Here is a 27,254-nt window from a genome sequence, read left to right as displayed (position 1 = left end):
CTCAATGAAAATAAGCATTTATTTTGTTGTTGTTCCCAAGGTAAAGGTAGTTCCACTGACAAAAGCCCCTAAGGACCCAAGTTCTTTCAGTTCCTTATTCATTCTACAGGACAGCATCCTCATACATATGGTCTGAGCAATGTATCAGCACCTGTGCCTGCATTTTAGCCAGAGAGAATGAAGAAGTCTTGAACAAGTGGCCCTCTCTTAAGGAGGCCTGCAAGCAAGTCTGAACCACCAACCAAAGAATATACATGGGCTGAACCTAGGACTCCCCGCACATATGTAGCAGATGTGCAGCTTGACCTTCAGGTTGGTTGTGCACAACTGGAACAGGAGCTATCCCAAAAGCTGCTGCCTGAATGTAGGACATGGTCGACTAGCTGGGCTGCCTTTTCTGGCCTTGGTGAGAGAGGAGGTGCCTAGCCTTGAAGAGACTTGAAGTGCCAGGGTGGGGAAGACACCCAAGGGTCCCCCACCCCGTTCACAGGAGAAGGAGGAATAGGGGAGGGTTGTGAGCAAGGGTGACCAGGAAGGGAGCAGTGAGAGAAATATAAAGTGAATAAGTAAAAATGAAAAGAAAAGGAAGCAAAGAAAAGAAGAGAAAGATCTGAGAGCCGTGAGCTTCTGTTCCTCTGCCTTCCCATCCTCCTACACTTAATCACACAGCTACAGCAAATTACAAAGCCATCTCAGAAACACAATCTATTTGAGTGACACCTAGCTAGAAGTTGGGGGGGTTCTATTATTTTAACAGTAAAAGAGGAAAAGATACAAGTTGTGTATCACGATTATCCTATTACACTGTGGGATAGAGAAGCAAAGGCTTCTCCAACCAGTTTTGTATAGAGATGGTTTTAATTAGAAAAGACTTTGGGGGATCTAGCTGACAGACACAAAGGAGGCAGTCATGTGACATATATGAGAGTTAAAAACCAGCAGCTACACCTGTTGACCCAGTGAAACTCTTTACCTTCAATGTAGAGTTTGGCCACCAGATCATCTAGCCACCTATCTGTGATCCTTAAGTCTTAGATACGTAGAGAACTTTTAAGTTAGATAAGTTAAGATGAATAGACATGTATGTGGCCCCAGTTGATTTTAAATTCATTTCTAGCTTAGATTTTAGTCATTATAATATGTGCTTATTTAAGATAATCTCACATCTTGAGATACCTATGCAAATGTATGTCATATAAGTAATTTTTTAATTGGTGAGATTTTTAGTTCTGTTCTTATACTGTATCCAGATGCTAGTATATCTGATACACGGTTACACTAAAGTGTTTACAGAGATACTTGGAAGAAACTAAATTCTAAAAGCTTAGTATTTCCATTTGTTTGTTCAACGACCTGGAATTTTCACATAGCAATTACCACCTTCTCCATACCATTTCCCATGTGCTCCATAAGCCAAGCCACCGAGCAGCCCCATGCAGAGGAGGAGAGGTTGTGGATAGGAAAGTCCTTCTCTAAAGTAAACTGAGAGGCTTTCTAAGTTGTAGGCTCATTCATTATTCAGATGGATTGTATACAAGCTGAGAAGGGTTTTTGACATTGATTATGAGGGGAGAAAACGCTAGCTGGAAAAGTATCTCGCCCTCATTCCGTTTTGAGAACTAGCCATGGATCTGATAAACATGGGCATAACTAAAACCATAAGAAACACCACTTGAGACGGAACTGTAGTCCACAATGCAAGCTGAAGCAAGAGTCTCCAAAGAGTCGAGGCAACAGGTTCCAGTGCTCAATATGGAGCTCTTGCCTCAGAGGCTTAACCTCCCTGCTAAGGTCAGAGAGTGTGAGCCACATTGTATTGTCATCTCCAGAGTCTCCTCTCTCAGGCCTCCCCCATTGGCCTCTGGGATCAAGAATGCCCATAAATTAAAACATGACTTCACGGTAGTGTCACAGGCACTGGGAAATAATGGCCTTAAATAGTTTGTCCCAGCGTGATTTTACATGTTTGACAAAATACTGGGCTTGTGAAGACAGGATCTTCCTCCTCCTTCAGTGAAAAGTATATCTGTTACCATTTCCGATGGATGGATGTTCACTTCTGAACAGTTAGGCTTATACTGTGGTGCATCTGGTTCTCTGTTCTTACTTCTGTGAGCCCAGGTAATGAATCTCATTAAGTATTATATTGGCTGTCAATTTCCCCCTTGCAATAGCTTTCATTTCTAAGGTGTGTGTGTGTGTGTGTGTGTGTGTGTGTGTGTGTGTGTGTGTGTATAACCATGAGAAGATAGTAATAAATAGATGCTAAAAACATTCAAATGGGAAATAGGACCCAAGGCTTGGAGCATGCTAGCTAACATTGAGCTTCATTTTTACCCAAGAAAAGTTATTTCTTGTGGGCCTGGTTGCTTATGCTTGTAATCTCAGCACTTGGGAAGTGGAGGCAGGAGGTTCTTCCTTGGTTAACATACTGACTCAGAGGCACACTAGCTGCAGGAGAATTTACCTTAAAAAAAATTTTTTTAAACCCTCAAAAAAAATTCAAATCTCCATTTCCCAACTGTCCTTCACCTTCTTGGCATGGGCTTGAGTGGCAGGTGGTGTACTGTGTGTGAGACACTTTTATTGTCTTTCATGGCCTTTCTCGCACACCTCAGAGACACTCACTCACCTCTGACACAGTGTTTTTAGGAGCTCAGCTCCATGGCATTTCTCTCCTACCCTCCCGTCCTCACCTCTCAAATCCTTGAGCCATAAAGCTTGAAGTACATGAAGGAAAAAGATACACGCTGAAGCTCGGGTGCTTGGAGAGTTCAGGAGGTGCTTTGCCTGAGGACAAAGAAGTTCCACCGTATACCAGCTCCAGCACAAAAGTCCAGACCTGCCCTTCCTTTGACCTAATGAGACCAAAGAAGCTTTCCCACTGCCACTTTTCTAGGTAAACGATGTCTTGAAAAAAATAACTAATTGAATATTAAATACAAATTCTGCTTTTAAGAGGAGAAGAGTGGTTCTCTTCTCCTCTTAAGAGAGTTCCAGGGACTTGCCCCAGGTCACAAAGTCTGCCAAGGGCAATGCAGTAAGTAGACCCAGAGTCCCATGCCTTCTTCACTCTAGAACAATGCTATTTGGTGGAAATGATGTGTCTCCATCTGGAAGACAGTGTTCATCCACACAGCTGCAGCGTATGATGCGGCTGTGGAAGAGCACAGTGATGCCATCTTCTCTAACTCTTCCCTGGTCCTACAGACCATGTAAGGACTCTAAAGCTATCAATTAGCTTTGACAGAATCGATGTTGCTACCATGTATCCTCCATCACGCCCACAGCTTCCAACAGGCAGAGCCTTCAGTTAGATGTAAACACTGCAACTTAATATCTCAGCTAAAAGTGACCATCTGCTCACATTCACTCTCCCATCTTTCCCAAACATATTCACTTGACAGTCTCCACTTGTAGGGAGGACAGGGGATTTAAAGTTTCCACTTTCTGCTTCAGAGCTGTCAGTTAAACCTACAATTGTCTCCAACCTGGTTCAAGTCTTACTGGAAAGAGAAACCCACATTTTTCAGATGGTTCCAAAACTACAATCTGGCATGGTTTTTTGTTTTGTTTTGTTTTGTTTTTTGTTTTGTTTTGTTTTGTTTTTTGTTTTAGTTTGGGTTTTTTGGGTTATTTTTTTGTTTTGTTTTTTTAAAGAAGACCTCAAGAGAGAAGATGAAGGAGAGGAGAAGCTAGGTGATGAGAGAGAGAAAGAGAGGGGGGCATGGAGATGTTCACAGGTCTCCACTAGTCAAAGATAGTTTTTATATCTAGGTTGGGTATTGGGTTACGCTTCTGATTGAGCATTACCAAACTTATAAATCCTTTGATTAACATTTAAAAAATTGTATAAAAGCAAAAAGGAAAGGGGGGCATGGGACAGGGGTTTTCTAGGGAGGGGAAATGGGGAAAGGGGATGGCATCTTAAATGTAAATAAAATATTAAATAAAAAAATTATAAAGGGAAAAAAAGAAGACCTCAAGAGCAAGCCATTGGGGTGGACAACAGGAAAGGCTGCCTTTACAATTATTTCTCTTTTTTTCTTTTTCTCTGTCCTCTTTGTTGGATTTTTAACCATACTGTCTTGAAAGAAAACTTTGGAGGCAAAATTTGGAGCTGTCATATATGCTGCACTTTCAGGTTCCAGCCAAGGTGCCAGCCGGCTCCGCTGACCTCCCAATGTCAAGTGTGCCTCTTAAAGAACTGTTCTGGATCTTTGTCCTTTAAGCCACTATAGGCAGCAGTGCTTTCTTCCTGTCTCAGTCCTGTACAGACCTGTCTGCATGTGTCATTCAGTGTCTTGTATATGGAGTGTTTTGTATATGGAGTGTTTTGTATAGCCCGAATCTCAATGGATTTCAACCTGGCAGAAGAAAAGCTGGCAGCTACACTGTTTATGAGCAACATTTTGTTACTTAGATTGTTTAACTATTACTCACCCACAGCAAAATATCTCTATCAGGAAAAAAAAATACTTTGTCTCAGGACTTGTTGTGAGAAGCGAACCACCTCTGGCTACCTGCATGGTTTCCTTTCTTTTCACTCCTATGAACTCTACTGATTAGAATACAGTATCATGGCCTGTTTTGAGGCGCTCAGGGGCAGACAATTAAGATTCCCAGAGGTCAGCAGTCATATACAAATTACTTTGAAACAGCATTACTATATTTATTTAGGAAGTAAACATTATCTCTTACAGTATTCTTTCTAAGCTAACACTGGAAACAATTACAATCAGGGTCTAGAGAATCAGGTTCACTGTCTTCATAGGGCTTCCAATCAAGACCTTGGAAGTAATGAGATAGGTGTCAAGTCCTTAATTAGTCAGAGTGGTATTTAAAACTTTAAAACAATATAGTCAATAGTTTTTGAGAATGATTTTTGAGGAAGTCATGTTTCTCTGATGAACCTTTTGTTTCTGCTTATATGATTATTTAAGTTGTGTTTTCAGTTTTTTTTTATTTCCTCTTGATCATAAACTCAAATTATTCTGTAAAATAAAAAGAAAGAAACCTTCCCAATTATTCTTGCAAAGCCAGTATTACCCTGTTACCAAAGCTAGATAAATACTGAGCCAAAAACTAAAGAAAAGTCTAGGCCAATCTCTGGTGAACATAGAAGCAAATTTTTTTCAATCAAACACTTACGAACTGAATTTGAGATCATCCACCATGACCATGACCAAATCAGCTTCATCCCAGAGAAGCAGGGGTGGTTCAACATATGACCTACACAGGAACTGTGTGACCCTCCCATTAGATGTAGAAAAGCCTTTGACAGAATGGACAATGTGGGGCAGTGGGCTGTGAAAAGCAGCTGGGTGCTTGGTCGAGCAAGAGCTTGGAACCCCAGAACCTTATTGGACACTGGACAGCAGGAGTTCAGCTCTGCTCCCAGGCCCTGGTTCTTTTCATTTAGCTTCAGCCCTCCACAAGCACTCCTACAGAGAGGTCTATGGCCAACATTCTGAGGAACAGGCCTCAGGCCCTAGAGAGATTTACATACTAATGAGGTACCTGAAGGCCAGAGGGTGGAGCCAATTAAACATTCTTCCTCAGCCCCTCCCCCTTCTTCCTCCCTATTTAACTCAGGTCTGCCCTGGGTTTTGGAGGGGGTGCATCCAGATCCATCCACCATTTGCCATGACATTAAAGCCTGTCTTTCTCATGTCATTGGGACTGCACAGTGAGGAACTGTGGAGCAACAACAGCCGGGCTTAACTTCTAGCCTGGAGGAACCCAGAGCATTCCCAGCCAACTACCCACAGCCTGGTGTGAGAAACCCTGTGTTCTCCAGCTACAATTACCTACAGGACAATACATTTATGTATTTCCAAACGAACAATGTCAAGTGTTGGTGCAGACCCGGAGAAAAGTACTGTTTTCCAGTTTGGAAAGTAAGGTGATAGCCTCTTTAAAGTGCAATGTATATGTACCATATGACCTAGCTGGTCCTATCCTGGGCTTTTACAAAAGGCAATTGAAAGCAGGGTCAAAGTAAGACTGTACACAAATGCCCATGGCTTTATCTGTAGTAGCCCCCAAACTGCAAACAACTAAAATGTCTTTCATCAGGTAAATGTTTAGAAATCTTATTCATATAATGCAAAAGTTCTCAGCAATGGCCAGGTATGGTGCCTCATATCTATAATCCTAGCATTTGGGAGGCTGCTGAGGCAAGAAAATGAGTTTAAAATCTTCTTTTGAGATTCCATCTTACACCCATCTGAATGGCTAAGATAAAAACTCAAGTAACAGCACTTGTTGTCAAGAATGTGGAGCAAGAGGAACACTCCTCCACTGGTGCTGTGAGTGGAAACTTGTACAACCACTCTGAAAATCAGTTTGATAGTTTCTCAGAAAACTGGGAATGGTTCTACCTAAAGATCCAGCTATACCACTCCTGAGCATATACCCAAAAGATGTCCTACTATACCATAGAGACACTTGCTTAGCTATGTTTATAGCCACTTTATTTGTAACATCAAAAACTGTAAACAAACTAGATGTCCCTCAACTGAAGAATGGATAGAGAAAATGTGGTATATCTACACAATGGAATAATACCCAGCAATTTAAAAAAAAAAAGAGAGATATTATGAAATTTGTAGGTAAATGGGTGGAACTTGAAAATATCATCCTGAGTGAGGTAACCCAAAACCAGAAAGACAGTGGTATTATACTCACTTATAAGTGGACATTGGCCACAAAGCCTAAGATAACCATGCTACAATCCACAGACCAAAAGAAATTGGGTAATAAGGGGGACCCAAGGGAAAATGCATGAATCTCATTCGAAAGTGGAAACAAAATAGTCACTGGAGGTGGATGGAGAGAGGGAAGTGAGTGGGAGAGGGGATGAGAAGGGAAACAGGGATAGTAGCAATCAAATGTGGAGAGAGGGAGGTGAGAGTTTTCTGGCAACTATCCAAAGGCAAGATACAACCCTGAGTTTAGGGAGTTTCTCAGTATCTAGGGTGAGGTCAACAGACCACACTGAAGTTTATCTTAAAAAAAAAAAAAAAAAAAAGCCTTAACTCCTTTACAACTACTGAATCAGAATCTTCATTTCTACATACATAAAAGTTTGAGAGGATCTTGTCTGTAAGCCTACAAACTTTCCTTCCCTCCAGGTAAATTGTGGAGTGTTTTTTTTTTTTTTTTTTTTTTTTTTTTCAATTAGACTATAATCACCCATGTTTCACAGTCCTGATTCTATACAATCAGGATGGACCTAGAAATCCACATTTAAAATGTTTCTCTATGAAACCATTGGGTAGCTAAGTTTGGGACCCATTTATCAGAGTATCCAGTCAAGTAAGACTCCAGAGTTTTCATTAGTAATTGAATGAAGAATCCAACTGAAGGTAACTTGAAACACTCAAGAAAGCCACTATATTTATATCCTAATTCAAGAAATTTATCTGTTTTTAAGTCACAAAAAATACTTAATATCTAATTTCCATAATAGGAAAATATGTCTAAGAAATTTTGAACAAAACAAAGCGCATAATTTTCCCAAAGAAGGACTTCCAGGTCCTGAATCAAACTCATATTTGTGTAAGTGTACCCAGACACAGACATAAACATCAGTAGAAGCCAAGAAGATAGCCAAACGGCAGTTCCAAGTACATGGACTACGATCAAGATTATTCAGCCTTTACTGATTGCATCTGTCACTTTCCTGTTTCCAGCCTCATCTCTCTAGGCTTAGACAGTCTAGGATTTCTTAGGTCACTTCCTGCTAAAACATGGATGGTGACAGACATGCTGCCGTGTTTACTTCTGCTTCTCCACAGACTCTTCTTTGGGACCATAAAGCTGTCATTAAGCACTTCATGCAGTGTTCTCAAGCCTCCTACAACCACTGAATACAGTTCTTCGTGTTGCAATGACCCCTAACCATAACATTACTTTTGTTGCTACTTCATAACTGTAATTTTGCTACTGTTATGACACATAATATAAATCTCTGTGTTTTCAGATAGTCTTAAGGCAACCTCTGTAAAAGGGTCATTTAACCTCTGAAGGGGTCACACTCCATGGTTGAAAACCACTGATCTAATGGCTCTCTACTGAGGCACTGAGTTCTGGTGATTCGAATGACACTGAAACCTTTCAACTGTGATGAGAAAGATATAGTATCAATTTATAAACAAAACTCAATGTCAAAACCCAGAAGTTCACATTCAAACTCTGACATAGGAGCTCCAAGAAAATTGAAATAACACAGACAGTGAGTAAATGACACTGAAGAGCTGGCCTTTTGCTATTTGTGGCCCCTGTACTAGAAACTTAATCCTCCATGCAACAGCGTTGAGAGGGGCCACTTAATAAGGGTTGGTCAGATAACAAGAGCTTTGCTCTCATGAATGGATTATTGCTATCATGGGAGCTGGCTATTTATCAATAAAGAAGAATTGGGTTAATGAAGAAGTGAGTTTGTCCTTTTCTTGCTTGCTTACTCTCCTACCTTGTGGTGATGGGAGAAATAAGAAGACCTTCTCAAGTGCAGCTATCTTTGTCACAAACCCCTGGCTGGGTGGTCTTTCTCGCTATCTTGATAGATATCTATAGTAGTCAAAGAGAAGCTCCTGTGATATCAGCAGTCCTGAGCTCTACAGACCCACAAGCTATGGTTCCAAATCCAGAGGTTTGTGACTCCAAGCTTTCCATGTGGCAAATATTCAAGGGGTGTCTGAGGTGAGTTTAGATCATGGGTTACAGCTCTTGCGCATTGGGCATTGGGACCCTCTACATTTTACCCTTGGAAGCTCTGTTAAATTCCTCTAATGACTGGTGTTCACAGTCCCCAAAGTTCCTGTTCCCTTTCATCTCTTCACAGCTTCTCACCTCACATCTCTTCAGCCACCCCTCCTTGTCACTTGTTCCCAGTGTTCCCTTTATAGTTTTTGCCCCTTGTAGATTCTGCCTTCAGTCACTCTGGAGTTCTTCAGTTGTCTCCCAGAGTTCTTTCCATCTTTAAGCCTTTGGGCTCTTAGATTCAGTGGCTCTGTAGGGTTCCCAGTACCTTGGGGTGATCACATGTAGTTACCATAGCTGGGAAAACCTAGAGTATTATCTACCCATTGTGCAACTCTTAAGTCTGCTTTTCACGTGGTAAAGACCATAGGTAGACAAAGAAATCATTTGGGGAAATCTTGGACCCTAATGTTGCTAAAGCAGTTGTAGTGCCCAGAAGAGAAATGTCCTAAAATAACCTAGCAAGACTTAAAACAACCTGCTGATGTAGCATGGGCTCCAGTTCTCCAGTTCTGCCCCCACACAAATCATCTGAGAACTAATCATAAATCTTGTATAAGGACCTGTCCCAAGCCTGACATAAATACAGTCAGTTTTCTGTCCATTAATCACAAACTTTTTGCTGAATCACTAGAGAAGTACCATTTTTGCTGAATCACTGGAGAAGTACACCTCAGTACCTAACACCTTAATCAAGACTATTGTTACCAATCCAGAATGTGTGTGTGTGTGTGTGTGTGTGTGTGTGTGTGTGTGTGTGTGTGTGTGTGTGTACAGAGAGGGGGAGGGAGAGGGAGAGGAAGGGAAGGGGAGAGAGAGAGTAGAGTTCTTCTCCAGACTTTAGTGCCTAAAGTAAGGGCTCCGACGAAGAAGTGCACAGATTGGGCATCACTTTCATAGTGGTTCTTGCAACTAGAATGAGCTTCATAAGAACAACTGTGAAACATTCAAAATAGTCAGACCATGAGGACAGAACCTGTTGCCAAGAAAGGGACGATTTCAATGATAGCTCCTTGCCCAAGGTAGCCAGAAACAAAAGAAGGGCCGATAGCTATCAATTGAAATGTAATTGGTCTCATTCCCAAAAGCTTAGTGTGTACTTTATGTAAACTAAAGTAGGCATTGAAGGATGCCCACTATTAATATTAGCTGTGTTTTCCTAACCTCTAGTCAAATAGTCTTATGGAAAGCCCAAGCCCCTTGACCTATCTCACTTTGGTAGCGAATTTCCCAGCCTTCTAGAATAATAATAAACCTCCGTTCTATACCATTTGGTTCCAAGTGCTCTATTATAGCAATACAAACCAGATGAAGACATCTTGAGAATCAGGCATGGCAATATACCCATACTGCTGCTGACCAAAGTTGATCCCTTTAAATAAATATTAAAGGTTGTAATTTTCTTGGGGACAGTTTCCATTCTTTATATTCTCTACTCTTTCACAAAATACCACCATTTCCAATTTCAATATTTCATAATGAAATGCAAGGATGATTAGCATCCTAGTAGCAAGAGTCTAGATTCAACCCTTGTTGACATGTTGGCTTACCTGACCTATTATCTACATTTGTGAACTGTTTCCAAGGTTGGAGATACCATGACACTTGACCACAACTAAGAATATTTCAGTGTCCTGGGCTCTTCCTCCCTCTCTTGTGTTTCCAAGCTCTGCCATATCTTCCCATCATGTGCTGCTTCACTTCAAACCCCAAGCTAAAAGAACCAATCAGTCATGGATTGGAACTGTCAAAATTTTAAACCAAAATAAAATCTTCTCTCTGCAAAGTAATTATCATAGACATTTATTATAGTGATGGAACGCTATCTAACACAGTTTCTAAGAAAAGTTTTGTATGTTTTTTGTGAATATATATTTTCATTAAACATTTTAAAGAGGCATTGCTGTATCATAAGGTAGACATATAAGACATATAAGAAACTTCAGACATTTCCAAGGGTAACTGACCCTTTCCTGTCCCACAAGGATTCCCAAGTGTTGTGTTCTCTCATGTTTTTATTCCTGCTTCTATGTTTTTAAATCATGTTCCTTCCACTAACTTGAGATTTACTCCACTCTTCATTTAGTTTCTTCTTAAACATGCATCCTTATTTATTGTATTTTGGCTTTTAAAACATAATGTGAGCATTTAAAAGCTCCAACTTTTTCTCAGAAGCATCATTTTAGATCTTCTCTACAAATTCTTACAGCGCGTGCTCTTTTCTTTTAGCTTGAGACATTATGTGGTTTGCTTTGTGAGTTACTCATTATAGAAACTATGTAGAAATATTTCATTGCTAAACTGTTGGAGGGGATCCCAAATACTTTATTACTGTTGACTTACAGATAGATGTCACTGTGGCAGACTATATGATTCACCTAATATCTATCTTTATTCATTTCTGGCACAGGCAGAATAACACGCATGACTTATTTTGTTAAACATGCCATGTACACTTAAAGAGAATGTTTATTCTTCAATGTTGGGGTATAATATTCTATAACTTTCAATTATGTCAAGGTGGTTGGTGGTCTTATTTAGATCCTGTATTTTTACTAATTACTTTTTCCTTGGTTTTTCTATGAATTGTTGAGAGAATTGTTTAAAATCTAACTCTACAACTTTGATTTCCGAACAACTGTGTCTCATGTCAATCAGTACTTCATATGTTAAGATTTCAAAATGCATTTTATAACATTTTGTTTTCCAGAATGGTTATAAATCTATCATTCTTGCATAGATGTTTAACTTGAATCTTATCAAGCCTTTATGCCAGAGTTTCTAGGCTGATGAATTAGTTATTTTGTATTTTGTTTGTATTTTTGTATTGTGGCTTGTCAACAGCTTAAGGGAGGAAGCATTTCCTTTAGCTCATGAGTTAGTATACCAAAGCGAAGAAGCTCTTAGTGTCACAGACCAGTTTGTGACAGTGGGAGTGTGGACAGAGACTGTTGCTATCACTGTGAGTCAAGAAGCAGAAAAAGCATGAAGAGAAACCAGAGACTCAATTGATACACCCTTCAAATGCCCACATCTTGCAATCTACTTTGGCCAGCAAGTTCAGTCCCACTTTCTGAAGGTTCCTTAGGTTCTTCCAAATCGTGTCATCAGCTGGGGAACAAACATTCAAATCAAAAGCCTATGGAAGATATTTCAGATTCCAGCCACAACACATGATGAGGAACAAGTTAAACAAGATCAAAAAAGATTGACCAGGCACACAAATACAAAAGACATTCTGTGAGAGAATTGCCCTATTATCATAAAAATCTTGGTCAAAGAGTGTTGTGGGTGGCCCTGGTGCTGCCTGTACTTTGATGTTAATTCTGCTTTCCCAGGAGGGGCTGTCTGGAACAAGAGAAATGAGTCTCATACTCAGGTGACTTCTTGTGAACCTTCCCCAATGAATAAAGGGACCAATCACTGGGTGAATAGGTGGGACTTCCAGGTTGGATGGAGGAAGAGAGGAAGCAGGAGAGAGATAGGGGCTTTTTGGATGGGGATAGCTAGAGGGCAAGATGTAGCTACTAGTGTTTCCGGGCTTATATGGCAAATGCTGGTGGATTTGCTGCAGGAGGATTTAGATTTAATAAGGCTTACAAGATTAGGATTCTAGTTGTTGTTCCCAGTGATTGAGTTACCATTGTTTCTGAACTAAGTTTGTGTGGCATTTTCCTTCACATGGCGATTTGACTGGGATCAAGAAAGAAAGGTACTGCAGCAAAGTATGGGTTTCCCAGATGTGCACCACAAAGACCATGGCCGGTTTGAAGCATGGGGCTGGTGTGGTAGTGACCGACCATGGAACTTGGCGAGCTGTGTGGAGAGATTTTGGAGCTCTGAGTCAGAGAGTCTGCTGAGAGGAGAACACCCCTCTGGAGCCATGTGGCCACTAGTACCCTGCATAGCACAACAGGCCAGAGCAACGGAGCAGAGAGTACCTGGGTGTAGTGTGGGAGATTGGTGTCTTTTTAATATTTCCCACAACAAAAGAGGCTTCTTCTTGCAATAGGTAGTTTTAAGCAGTGACTCAACTGGTCGAAGTGCTGAGAGTAAGTGACTGTGGGTGCTAGCCAAGGGTGGGATGTCTATACCAACCTCCTCCACCCCAAGGTTCAAGGATGATTGTGGACAAGGATGGAAAGAATGTAGAAGCTACAGAATAGAAAGGAGTACTGTGAACATCTGTCTTCTGGATATGATGTGTCTTTTACAGACAAACTCACACCACCTGTGGTTACCTGCACAACACCTGCAATGATATCAAGCTAGTTAAAATTTCAAGAGAGATGAAAAGAGAGCACCTACATGAGCCCCAAGCCTAGCTCCTGACTATTGACAGCTCCTGACTGCTAGTGGAAGAGACACTTCTCTTTAGAGGGTGGCTGTTGGTTGGTTGCTTATGCCCAGTAGACAGACATCATCTGTGTGCCATAGGTGATGCTAACTGAACTGAGTTGGCTATGATTTATAAAGAAAGAGAAAGAATGAAAAAAGAAAAAAGAAAAGAAAGAGAGTAGGAGGGAAGAAGAAAAGAAAGACAGACAGAAGAAAGAGAGAGATAGAGGAGAAAGAAAGTGAAGAAAGGATGTGAAGTTGGGAAAGAGAAATGTTGGGATGACCTAAGAAGATTTTGGAGGGAAGAATGGAATAAAGATATATTATATACACATATGGAATTTTCTAATAATAAATAAATAGAAATTTCAATGTCATCCAAAGAAGACTAAGAGTACGGTCCCCTTTCAGATGACATTTGGAGTCTCAAGACGCTTACATGTGTGTATCTATCAAAATCAAATTTATTCACATTTACAGAAGGGGAAACCAAGGCACAAACCCTGTTTACTTGCTTGAAATAAACCACAGTGCCAACATTGCACAAAGGCAGTGTGCCAAGGCACGTAAACATGCTGCCAAGTTTCCATCTATGTACAAAATTTATTTTTGCTACAACAGAGTAAAACACACCACTCTGGCCATATGCACCAGATGGAGTGCTGAAATTTGTGGGTTTGTAGGGTCCTGTACAACACAAGAAATGACAAATTTAAAACAAATGTTAAGAAGTGCAGTATTCAAAGAAAGGTAGTATGCTTAGTGGAACCCAGGTCTACTCCCTCCATTAGCATAGGACAACAAATGGACGGGAACGTAAGCCTCCTTCCCAGATGGCAACTACTGCCAACAACTGCACATAGCTTACGGGACACTGTGGCTTATAGCTTTATAATAGAAATAGTGATATTTATATTTTTGCTGTTCAGTTTATTTGGTGATGTGCTGCCAAAATGTCTATTATTCAGAAATCGGCATTGAATACAATGAAGTCAAGAGGCTCTGAGCTGGATGTCAAAACTCAGGAAATCTGGGGCCCCTGTGAATCTTATCTGTACTGAATTGCATTAGAGTAAAGAATCAGTAAAACTAATGTCTGAAATTGAGGGCTGAAGAGAAAGAACAGTAGCTAAGAGCACTTGCTGCTGTTGCAGAGGACCCAGATTTGGTTCCCAGCACTCAGTGTTGGCTCACAACCATCTTGGGACTTGAGTTTCCAGAGATCTGATGCCCTCTTCTGGCCTCTGCAGGTAGTGCTTATGTGTGTTACATATAAATAGGTACACATGCATAAGGAAAAATACATACAATATTTGAATTATTATTATTATTAATTATCATTAATTATTATTTATTATCCCAAATCTAGAAGCCTGTGATGTTTTCTAATAAATTTAGGGATATACAATATTTAAATCATGCCAAACATACGACTGATAACCAAATCAAGGGGAATGCATACTTAAAGTAAGCAATTTCATGTCCCTGGCTTAAGCTCAGCTCCATAGACTGAATAAAAACATGATATTTTTGCTTCAACAACATCCACATGGCCTTTCTGTTCTCTTCTCTCTACAGAGCTATAACACATTCTCCAGCATGCTTCTCCAGCAGAGCCGGTCAGCTGTACAGCACAAAGTTTTCTTTGTGTTCTGAGAACAAGTTATTGATCAGCTCAAAGTAATCATTGGGTCAGACAGGTTGCCAAACCTCCACAGCTGGGGCTCCACAGTCAGATGTGAACCGCTGAATTTTATAATTTCTGGGCCAATCTGCAACAGAAAATCTGCTCTCCGGCTTCAAGATGGATTGTGGTAATGACCCTAAATTTATCACATAACCAACCACACAACTCTTTATTTCACTCAAGACTGAGCAAAACTAGCTCACAGAGCTTTCTTTTAAAAGAAATATTTAAAATAAAAGGGACAATTTTAACTATGAATCTAGAAGTGAGGCGTATTGTGACCCTCTGGATTTTTTTTTTTTATCAGAAGAGCCTCATGGTTACTCTCCTAACAGGATCATGATTTTCATTAATGTGGCTGGCAACTCTGACTTCGCCTAGAGGGGAATGTAACTCGGCAGCCAGTAAGAACTTGAAATTCTCTAAGTTCTGTCACTGGCTATTACAGTCATTGCCTCTTCTAAATTTCGGATAGTGAATCATAATGAAGGAGTGACCTGGTTGTGAGGCTACCTCAGGTTCAGCCAGGGGTGCCGTCAGCAACACATCAGATTATAAAGATTAACTAAGGTCGTGTTTCAGAGCTCTTTCCTCGTCCAGCATCGCAAAAGAAAATGACATCGTGAGCAAGGCTTTGCTGGGAGAATAGAATACAGATGTGTCCGCCTGCACTGTTGAGTTTTCTCTCTTAATATTCACAGTACAGTTTATAGATTTGTCACATGTGCAGATGTCAACTTGTAGCTCCAATGGATTAATTTCACTTTATCCAATATGTTACTGAATCTCTGAGGGAATTTATGGTTTTGTGCAATGGACTGACAGCACTAACGTGATTCAGAGTCTATGTTTCACACGCACAACTTTAACTATTGCTTCATTGCCTGGGACACTGCAGGACTGCCCTCAGACAAGGGAGGAAAATGACAAGACACCCCCTTGAAAGCCTTAATTCAGCCTCTTGCCCTTCCTGTCCAACAAGTCCTGGAAATTCTATAAATGCAGTTTAATCCAGATTTGCCATCTTCAAACTCTATGTATTATGATTGCTTCATTTGGGTCTCCTCAGCTTTCCCCGGGTTCTCATAATAATGTTCTTCCAGACTTCTTCTATGCCATTTTCTTTTGTTATACAAGAAACCTCTGAGGGTGGGCACTCTTGGACTATAAACTAAAACAGAAAACAAAGGTTTTAATGCAAAATATGATGAACTTCTCATTCATAAGATTACCTAAATGAGTGAACATCCCAGTCTACAGACTTGTCCTCACATTCCTAAGCCCAGAAAATCAGCCAGTATTTTGGAGGTAAACCCATGTTAACTAGGTATTCAAGAGTCACAAAGAGCCCAAACTGCCAGCATATTAATTTTCAGTGAAGCAAATCTGCAAGACGAGCCTTAATCCTTCATTGGACTGAATTGAGTATTCCTTACCCCACCCCCGAAGCAGTTGTGTGAATCATCATTTTCAAAAAGATCCTTTGTGGCTCAAGGAAAGTTAGTTTCTTAGCTATCTGAGGCCTGATGAGGCCTATCTGGGGTCTGGCTGTGACAACCAGGTTCGCCCATCTCTCTGCAGATGTGTGTCTGAGATGCAGCAAGCCACTCATCTGCAGAATGGTTTGTCACTATGCTGTCATCTATGGTCTACATTCTAGACTGATGGCCATTGTTTTCTTTGTTCCTTAGTCTTTCTTTGGGGTGCAGATGTGATTGTCACCAGGACCTCCCACATGCTAAACTCGGGTATACATTCTGACTTCTGAGCTGCACTGGGAGCACCACACCCAGGGCCACTTCACAAGCCCTATATGTTCACACAAAACAGTAGATGAGGGTCCCATGTTCTGCTCATGAAATTGCACCTCCCTTGGAATTCTGGAAGTTTCTTGACTCTTCCATAACCCACTGATGGGCTCAACTGGTTCTTGTTTCATGCTCCCACTAAATGAACAGATTCTATTTATGTCAGCACAGAGAATAGCCTTATCTCTCATTTCTTTGATATTTCTTGTCATCTCTCCAAACCTGGCCCCTAACCGTTCCATCTCTATTGCTCCCCACATGTACCAATCTTCATGGCTATTACATAATTTTCTTTTCTCCATTCTTATTGTAGCAGTAGGGTCTTAAGCTGAAAGTCATGGAAACTGGTTCTGGTTAACTTCAGAAGGAAAGGGATTTGCTACCAGAGAATGTGAGGTAGCTGCTTATATAGGAAAGGCAGACACTGGGTGAGACAGAGAATCCTGGTAGCTGGAAGAGCAGAAGGTTTCTTCAAAGTGACACCTGGGTGGGGACTAAAGGGATGGCTCAGGGCTTAATATCACATGCAAAGGACCTGGGCTCAGTTCCCAAGCACCCGGATGGCACCTTACAACCATCCAACTGTACCTCTAGTTTCAGGGGATCTGATGCCCTCTTCTGGCCTCCACACGCATTACATACATGTGCTGCATGCATATACAAACAGCATACATGTGCTGCATGCATAGGCAAACACTCATACACATAAAATAAAGATATTTTTTAAATAGAGCATGAGGATTGGTTAACTCTTAGATTTTACATTTTCACTTGGGCTTTGAACTTTTTCATTTAATTTTTCAGCAAAAGGACAGCAGGATGCCTCTGCTAGCAGAGGTGTCTGTCAGCCAAGAATGAGAGAAGGTCTCTCAAAAGTCAAGGTCTTAGAACAACAGGGTGCAAAAGAAGTGGGGGCCTTTTTATTGAAAGTGGATAAACTCTAGGACTGAAGCACAGAGCTGAACCTAAAGACTCAGTACAAGTGCTTACATGACCAAATAGCCATCACCCATTTTGTTCTTTCCCTCCTCCCTAGCCACACCTTCACAGGACTGAAAGCTACTCCTTACTGTCTCAGATCAGACCTCGGGCCTCTAAAGAACATTTTTCTGATCTTTCTTGTGGTGGTTTAAATGATAGTGATCCCATAGGCTCATATATTTGAATACTTAATCTCTAGTTGATGGAACTGTTTTGGGAGGATTAGGGGAGTGGCCTTGTTGGAAGAGGTATGTCACTGAGAGATTGGCTTCGAGGCTTTCAAGGCCCACATCATTCTCAGTTAGGTTTCTCTGCCTCTTGCTCATTGCCTCATGCTACTCTCAGCTACTTCTTCAATGCCATGTCTGCCAGCCTACAGCCATGATGTCCATGCAGTTGCCCTCTGAACTATAATCCCTTAATCAAATGCTTTCTTTTATAAATGTTGTCTTGGTCCTGGTATTTTATCATGGCAATAGAAAAGTAACTAAAATCTCACCTTACATGGATACCTTTATAACACTCTAGAGCAGTGGTTTCCAATCTATGGGCTACATTCATGGGGGTCACAGGACCCTCTCACAGGGGTCACATATCAGATATCCTGCATATCAGATATTTACATTATGATTCATGACAGTAGCAAAATTAGTTTTAAAGTAGCAACAAAAATAATTTATGACTGGGAGAACTGTATTAAAGGGTTGCAGCATTAGAAAAGTTGAGAACCACTGCTCTAAACCTTGCTTCCTAGTACTTTTCAAAGCCAAAGATTCATACAAATGTGTATGAGCTTAGAGGGCTGGGACTACAGCTTGGTGGTACAGTGCTTGCCTAGAATATATGGGGCTCTAGGTTTGATCTCTAAAAATAAAGAAACCAATTGGGTTTTTCTACTACCAAAACCCCCAGCTAAAAGGTAAAATTCTAATTTAAACTACTCTTATTATCTGTCCCCAGCTTGCTCAGCATAGATCCTTGGTACATTTTTATTGACTAAGTAGGAGAAAAGGAAAAAAAATTAGTATAAAGGTTTATGATCATAGTACATTTAGAGATTTTCATAGTCAACTGGAGCCTTTGCTAACTCATCAGGTTTATCCTAATGTTCTACAAGAAACATTTATGAAAGAGTTTTTTGGAAATTTCTAACAAATTGCCTCATATTCTCAGCCTAACAAGCAAATACGTCCTATCTTTTCCTCACAAACTTAAAGATTATAAAATCATGAAAGCTATTTTAGGTTACATGGGACTTCCTTCAAATAGAAAACAGACATCATTGGGTTCAGAGAGCAGAGATTTGGTGACAGACTGAAGTTTTCAAGAAGACATTCCAGTCATGTGGCTGGAGAATACAGGGAGTCTCTATTCCAGGAATCCTCTAAACACATAAGTTTTCACAGATAATCGATTTGTTAAGCATGTTTGAAATATTCTTCATCTTAAATAACTATGAATAACTGGAATAATCATAAATTACTGCACATTACCAGAGGAGCAGATGGAATACAATCAAATTAATCCATTAATCTCATTTAGAACTCTAACCTTTTAGGTTGAGACCTAGCAAAATTTCATTGCTATATCCATAAAACAAACTTTTGAAACTTAATAAGGTGACTTTCTGAACAAAATACTTTTTTGGTCTATCTCATTGTTTTGAAACAGTGTCTCTACAAAGTCCTGGCTGTCCTGGAACTCACTTATGTAGACCAGGCTGGTCTGGAACTCAAAGAGATCTGCCTGGCTCTTCTTCTCAAGTGCTGGGATTAAAGGCCTGCACTACTATGCCTGACCTAAACAAATTCCTTTTTATAAAACAAATGACACTATCAAAAAGTAATCACAGACAAATCATATAGTTGAGAAGAGATTTCTTTTTATTCTTTTTATTCTTTATTTTTATTTATTTTTATAAAACAAATAACACTATCAAAAAGTAATCACAGACAGATCATATAGTTGAGAAGAGATTTCTTTTTATTCTTTTTTTCATTTTATTCTTTTTATTCTTTACACATTTATACAATATATGAAATTTTATACATTTATACAATATATTTTGATTATGTCTATTCCCCACTTTCAGCTGCCCCTACCCCAGGACTTCCCAACACATTTCCTTTCCAACTTTTAATCTTTTTTTTTTAATTAACAGAAAAGGCTTTTTTTCTTTTTAATGTCTTCCATACCCATGCAGCTTGCAAGAACTCATAGCTCTCAATTTTCTGCTATATTTTGCCCAGCTTGCCCCTGTCAGGAAATACAAAGGCAAGAGAATAAGTCTAGGCATTGTTTTTCTTGCTCTGTTTTTTGATGGTTGATAATATTTAGAGGAGTATGCATGAAGACTTGTTTTAACCATGTCCTTCAATAGTAGAATCGTCAGGACACATTCTAACAGCCAGTGGAAAACAAAAACAAGGCAGACATTGATGTAGCAAGGAACTGAACACATGTGCAGACACGGATGCCAGGGCATTTGAATTCAGCCATGATAAGGCAGTGGTCACATGGGGATAGCTTAAAATCCCAAGGCACTGAATGAGGCTGTCTCTCAGCGTGTATATAGATTGCTTTCTAGACTCGGGAATGTCTAGGTCAGTAAAAATGAGTATCATAGCTTTGGCTGAAGGTGGAAGAGATTCTAAGAGAATTTTTAGATCAAGAGGCTGGAGGATAACAACGTACGGAAGAAAGAATGAATGATGGAGGGTGAGCACTTCAATAAGGTCTGATGAGCACCAGCCAGGGAAGCAATGGAAATCCCCGTCAGAAAAATCAATGGGAAGTCCATTCCTCGGTCTTATTTAAAAACAACAACAACAACAAACAAAAACAAGAATTTCAAAAGCTTTAGAAGTAGTCACGGACTTAGGAGCACAGCGAACCAATGAAAAGCGTATGTTTTTGACAACATCTGTGGTGTGCAGCTTGCAGCCTGGAGAAGAGGGGTGCGGTCTCGTGAAACAAATATTTACCAGTAAATTATTTGTGTTTATTTTCAAGGGCAATTACATATTTTATGCATGCTTTCAAGGGATTCAGTTTATTCCCGTTTGATATTTGATGGTGATGAACTGTATCTAAAGATTTGCCCCAAGGGGGTTCTAAACTCACAAATGCCAAGTGCTCAGCCATCTAAAAGAAACAGCTCATCCTAGATAGGATGTCCAGCACAGTGGGGCTGGGTCTTTCCTCCAGAGCTTGCAGAACAATAAACCATGTGGTCTAATGAAAACCAGAAATTCACAAGCATGGGCTCTGTGCGTTTACACACACTCTCCGTTCCCAGCTGGAAAGCCAGCATTTCAAAAAGCAGAGTGGATAGTTCCAGTTGGAGAAGCCTCAGCTCTGAACAGCAAAATAAGTAGGGGTGGGGGTGGGGTCAGTGAAGCAGCAAAGTCAATTAAGAAAATTAGATGAGGCACTGTGGTAGAAAAGCAGTTGATATTCAAGTCCCTTTCTTGCCCAGTTGTGAAGCTCAGATTCCTCTCATTAAATTCAGGATTTAAAAGAAGAATAAATCAGCAAAACACTGTCAGGGCTAAAACTCGAATTTAGTTGTCCAGAGTTCACTCCCATTGAGGCTGAAATATCTGGGATGACGGGAATATTTCTTTTCCATGGACTCATCAACTTAGGCAGATTGCTTGCTTTCTCAAGACAAAAATCAAAATTTATTTCCCCAAAAGACGACAGATACTTTTTCAGTCATTGGTATGTGGGTAAAACTACAATTTAGGTATTTTGAGTGTGTATCCACGCAGAATATATGCATATTTAATTCCAGTGGTTAACACCGCCTGTTTGCCACATGGCAAGCATATGTTTCCCATATATTCCTAACCTTCCCAACCACCGCGAGTGTGGTACTCTTGTTATCAACGTCTCCATTTTTAAAAACGAAACACTGAAACAACTTTGAGAAGGACAGGCATTTGACAGTGTCACCAATAGACTGCTATGGATCCTTTGCTCTGTTCAGGTGAAGATCATAAATAGGAAATATTGCCAGCACTGACCTCCCGAGTACCACAGGCTTAGCCAATGGGCTTTCAAACCTCAGGCTTATAAACCTAGGCCTGAGAACTAGAGACTTCCGGGTCCAAGCTTGCAAAGCTAGAGGCATATTGCTGTAGATATTTAGGGTGCACCAGACTCTGGGCCTTCGGGCCCAGCGGCTTGTGTTGGATGGAGCTCCTGAGCTTCAGGTGTTGGGATCCTTGGCTCTTAACAGCTGCTTGTGCTTCCGTTCCTGAGCTGAGCGCTATCAGTCAGGACCCTCCGCTCTTAATTCTTGTTAGCTCTCTGCGTCTCTTCCAGGGGCTGCAGCTCTCCGTGTCTGCTCCTCACAGCCTTGCATAGGCATCGTCCTCTACCACATCTCTGTACATCCACAGGTCATTCTCTCCATGGTCCCTGTTTCCAGCCAACTTCCGACATTTTTCAACAACCTCCTATCTCCAGACTTAGTCAAAGACTTACAGTCTCGGGACTCTCAGGCTTTTGCAAGCATAAGGATCACCTTGTGGCCACTGCCTCAGAGTGACGCAGCCTGAAGCACAGGCCTCTGCATGCTGTTAGCTGGCTCAGCCCACTCTACCTGTGGCAAAAACCACACTGATAAAGAACCATTCTGGAGATATTTTTGTTTTGCTTGATGTTTCAACACTGGAAGAAATACAAAGAAGCCTTCCGGACTAACCCAACAGGTCTGAGAAATGACCTGTTTATGTAGCCAGAAAAGGGCTATGGTGCACCTGTGCTCAGACTGTAATTCTACCAGTCACAGTCTTCTGTGCACACAATTCCCACTCCCACACACCACGGGCTTTGCACACACACCAATGGCAAGCCTTCTGCTGTCACTCGGGAAGTGTTCTCCGTCCCATCCCGAGGGAGAATAGCAACAAGGTGAACAGAGTCAGCCAGAGTTCAGTGAGTCTTGTCTTGACCTGAGTGGAGTCTCTTAAACCTGGCCCAGGTTGTTTAGAGTGGAAAAAAATAGAGCAAAACAGAAAGAAACAGAAGCTGTGGCTTCAGCAGCAGCTCGAGTTGCAGGAGTCCCCGAGGCTAGAGAGGAATCCCCTCTGAGTGGTTCAGGAAACACTTTGCCAGAGATGGGGTTGCTTGGTTCACAGCTCCCCACTCTGAGAAGCCAGGCTTCTGGGAGATGTCTGTCAGGTTTCACCCAAGGGGCTAAATGACTCACTTTCTACTTGTAAAACTTCTGTTCATTTGTGGAAACAGTAATGTTAAAGGATGTTTATGTTAAAGGCCTACGACATTGATGTTCATAACAGTGTTCAACATTACGTGGTCCCTAACTGTATCCATTAGGGAGGCCTATGGTCTGTTTCTGTCTCAACAAATCTTAGCGGGGGTTTGAACTTAGTCTAACTCTAGCACTAGCCACTCTGCCAATGCTTTGAAAGAGTATTGCAAAGTAGCTTCTACATAATCGCTTCAAGTTCAAGCACAGAAATGTTACACCAACAAGCATGTGGGGTGTCAAAAAAAAATACTTAGAATCCAGCAGGTTCTAATACATAACTAAATATATAGAAATGTCAGGAAGATGTCAATACGGTCAGATTACATCATCCACGTGTTAGAGCTGGCCCTATGTAGACCATATCAGGAAATAAGATTGGATCTTGGTCACAGCAATGGCCGACTTATTTTCCCTCCAGCATCCCTGTTCTGTTCCGAAGCATTTGTCTCAAAGGCGTTTTAGCAAAAGGGAAGCCTCATGGTCATGGTACTTTTAATAACCAAGTGCTTATCAATGTCAATGCTAAGAGGAATAATTATATACTCATTAGTTAGGCTCCTAGTTATGTTCATCAATTATTCAAATGAGCCTGAGATTTTAAACGCATCAATATGCATGAATTCTAATTTGCTGGTAGGCTGTTATACTTAGATAGCATCTTGAAATATCAGCTCATAATATCAGTCCTATTGTTTTCCTGGAATATTAGATTATTTTTACATTAAGAGAATATTTAACGGACTGGTATGAAAATTTCTGAACCTACTAACTGTTCTTCTGATGTTTGAAATTACTTTCTGCATCAATGCAGTGTTAAAAAAAATATCTGTAATGATAAACATTTTTAAAGGACAGGGGATTTGCATGAATTTAAATATTTCATTCAGTATTCTAGGACTTTAATAGGCCAACCAATGGATATCTTTATATCCTACAAAATGTCAACCTGACGAAAACAATCAGACTGAGAATAAGAAAAGCTTATTTTTCAGGAAATAAGTCATTGTTGTTCTCCATGTGAGAAGTGAAACTCAGTTCTAGGTCTAGAACTCAATGAAAATGTATATGAATGTGAAACTTACCAATCTATCAGTAAGTTTTAGACTTACAGGGCTGGACGGATCTCCTCAGGCCTCTTGTGAAGACAACACTCACTGGGATCCAATTGATCTTGGTCCACTGACACAGATGTAGATTTAGGTGTAGCTACCCATCAGCACCAAATAGATTCATCTCTCCTAGAAGCCAGGACTTTCCCCTGAGTGTATGTAACACTTTGGACAAGAACTGTGATTCATACCTAGATTTTGCATCTCTAAGTGAACTTGCTTTAACATAATTATGTCTTGCCTACTTTAAGCAACCCTAACACATAAAAACAGTTATTTACAAGAAGATTTTACTTTAGGAATGATAGTTTGCACCGCAAGATAAGAAATACCGCTAACTTATATTTATAAAATTCTACATAGGTTATAAGAAACTTGCTGAACTGACAGAACATCCTTGAACATAATCATAGCTAATTGTAAAATGAAGCTGATCTCAGAAGAAAATTGCAGAAATGAACAGCTACTCAAAACCAGAAAAGGAAACTCTGCAGGGAAGTTGAGCTCTCAATGATACCTGAGGTACCCTGTCTAGAGTTCAAATTTCAACACTTAGAAATACAGGAAATTTTTATTCTATGAGAGAATCGGAGTTGCAATTGCATCTGCCACAAAAAGACTCCAGAAGCACAGGCTCTGACCAGCCCAGGGTATAAGTAGAATACCTTGTCATCTACAACTCTCAGAGTGGAACACACATCCCAACAAAAAGAAAGAAAAAAGCCCCAACCTGTGACTTGGTGAAGATAAGGATCAAATTTATACAACCCTGGTGAGAAAGAAATAATAAATTGTTGGTTTAAAACTTGTGCTAAACCATCAAAACCCCGGGGTTCCTAGTAGAAATAATTACAAGATCCCTGTAGAGAAATGCTCACAAAACTAAGGTATCAGGGAAATCTGTACAAAGGAGAAAAAAGATGTACACTCAAGATGAGCTTGCACTCACACACATGGATACAACTAACACTTGGAGATCACTCACAGTGTGAGAAAAATGGTATGAAAATTAATCAATCTGCAGCCACAGCTCAACAACAGAAAAGTTTGAGAGACAAAATAGCAGCATTAACACTATGTAGAATGCAGCATTAGAAAGAAATAACCTACTGGGCAAAATACTGGGAAATAGATATTGAAGGCATTGGTGCTCACTGGGAAAAAAAAGTCATAATGGAATTGTCTACCAGTTGGAACTGGATAACTAAACTAACATTAAATAAATGACAAATGTTTGAAATATTAGTCAAGAGGAAATTCTATGTGTTTGGATACATATTTGGAAAGGGTAGAACAGTTGGGAGCCTGGCTACTTGAGAAGTAAAGGAGATCAGAGCTGATCTAATAACCAAGTGGCTAAGTGTCAAGCCGGAGGGTGGTGCATATGGTACACAGATACATGGATACACTGGAGGAAGGAAGGGACCCAGGACCTGGACAAGATGTGCTAGGCTGCTGGAAGTTTTCATCCTGCTGCTCAGGATGCTATTCCATCTTAAAATCCCAAATTAGGAGAGTAGAGAGATAGCTCAATGCTTAAGAGAACTTGTTGCTTTTGATAAAGAACCCGGATTTGGTTCCCAGCACCCACAAGTTGACCCACAACTGTCTGTAACTCCAGTTACAGGGTTTCTGATGCCTTTTTCTGGTCCCCAGTGGGCACAAGCACAGAAGTACTGGACAGATGACAGACAGACAAAACATACATATAAATATTTTTTTAAAATTCTGAATTATTTCTGGCAATTTATACTTAATATTTCAAGATTGAAATTGACCATGTAAATGAAAATAGGGAAAGAGAATCCACCAATAGGGTGACTCATCCTTATTTGACACATAAACATGTAAAAAGCTAGCACTTTCATTCTGTCACCATGATAAAACACTTTGACTAAAGCAACTTACAGGAGTTGGATCACTCCTCGGGGCACAGTCCATCATGGGGGGGGGGGAAGCCAAGGCAGCAATGCATGAAGCATTCAGTCACAGGGCAGCCCACCACAGTCATGAGTCAGCAAGTTATGAGCATATGCATGCTGCCCACTTTCTCCATCTTATACAGTGCCCTGTGTGGGAGGGCTTTCCCTGTGGAGAATGCTCCACCCACAATTGCAATAGGTCCTCTCATATCAATTAACTAAGATGATTCTCCAGAGGCATGCCCAGAGACCCAACTCCCAGGTGCTTCTGGATGTTCTTAAATTGACAACACTAACCATGACAAATAGGAAAAATGCAGACAATCCCTAGAAGGGGTGCAGACAGTTATCAATTATAACTATGAACACTTTGTTTCTAAAAGGGGGGGGGCATGGAGAGAAATTACTACCTACATTTAAATCTAGTGATAAGTACTACATCTCTATTTTTCTTACATTTTCTATACTTTATAATTTATTAAAATTAACCTTCATAAAGTCAACACAGAATTAAACCAAGATTCCCACCTCAGTCATCTAAATTAACATGATTCTCTATAAAGGCCCTTATTTCGCAAAATATGTAACAGAAAATACAGAGTTCTATAAAGATCAAGTTTCATTATTGCAACTGATATTTATTTCTATTTCACTGCCAATCAGCTTTTCTAGATGAGACTGAATTTGAATTTCACTTTTTTATTCTTCTCTCATATAATTATATCCGGAGCACAGTTTGCCTTCCCTCCTTCCCTCCTAGTCTCTCCCCACCACATCCCTCCTCCCCCAGAACCACTCCCCCATTTTCCTTCAGAAAAAGGCAGGCCTCCCAGATATATCAACCAAACATGGTATATCATGTAGCAATAAGACTGGGCACACCCCCTCATATGAAGGCTAGACAAGGTAACCCAGTAGGCGAAGAATCAGTCCCACAAACAGGCAAAAGAGTCAGAGACACCCCCATTCACACTGTTAGGGATACTACAAGAAGACCAAGCTACACAACCATAACACATAGGAAGAAGGCCTAGATCACACTCAGACAGGTTCCCTGATTATCGGTTCAGTTTGTGAGCTCTTCTGAGCCCTGCTTAGTTGATTCTGTGGGCTATTTTCTTTCAGTGTTCTTAACCCTTCAGGCTCCTATGATACTTCTTCCCGCTCTTGCAGATTTCACCAAGCTCCACCTAATGCCGGTCTGTAGGTCTCTGCATCTACTCCCATTAGTTGCTGGATAAAACCTCTCTGATGTTGATTACGTTAGGCTCTGGTCTACAAGCATAGCAAAGTACCGATGGGAATCATTTTGTTGACTTTTTAAAAATTAATTTACTTATTTGTTTGTTTGTTTGTTTATTT

Source organism: Arvicanthis niloticus, chromosome 11 (assembly GCF_011762505.2).
Source record: "Arvicanthis niloticus isolate mArvNil1 chromosome 11, mArvNil1.pat.X, whole genome shotgun sequence".
Lineage (NCBI taxonomy): Eukaryota > Metazoa > Chordata > Mammalia > Rodentia > Muridae > Arvicanthis > Arvicanthis niloticus.
The sequence above is the reverse complement of the archived record's forward strand: the minus strand, read 5'-3'. Positions refer to the sequence as shown.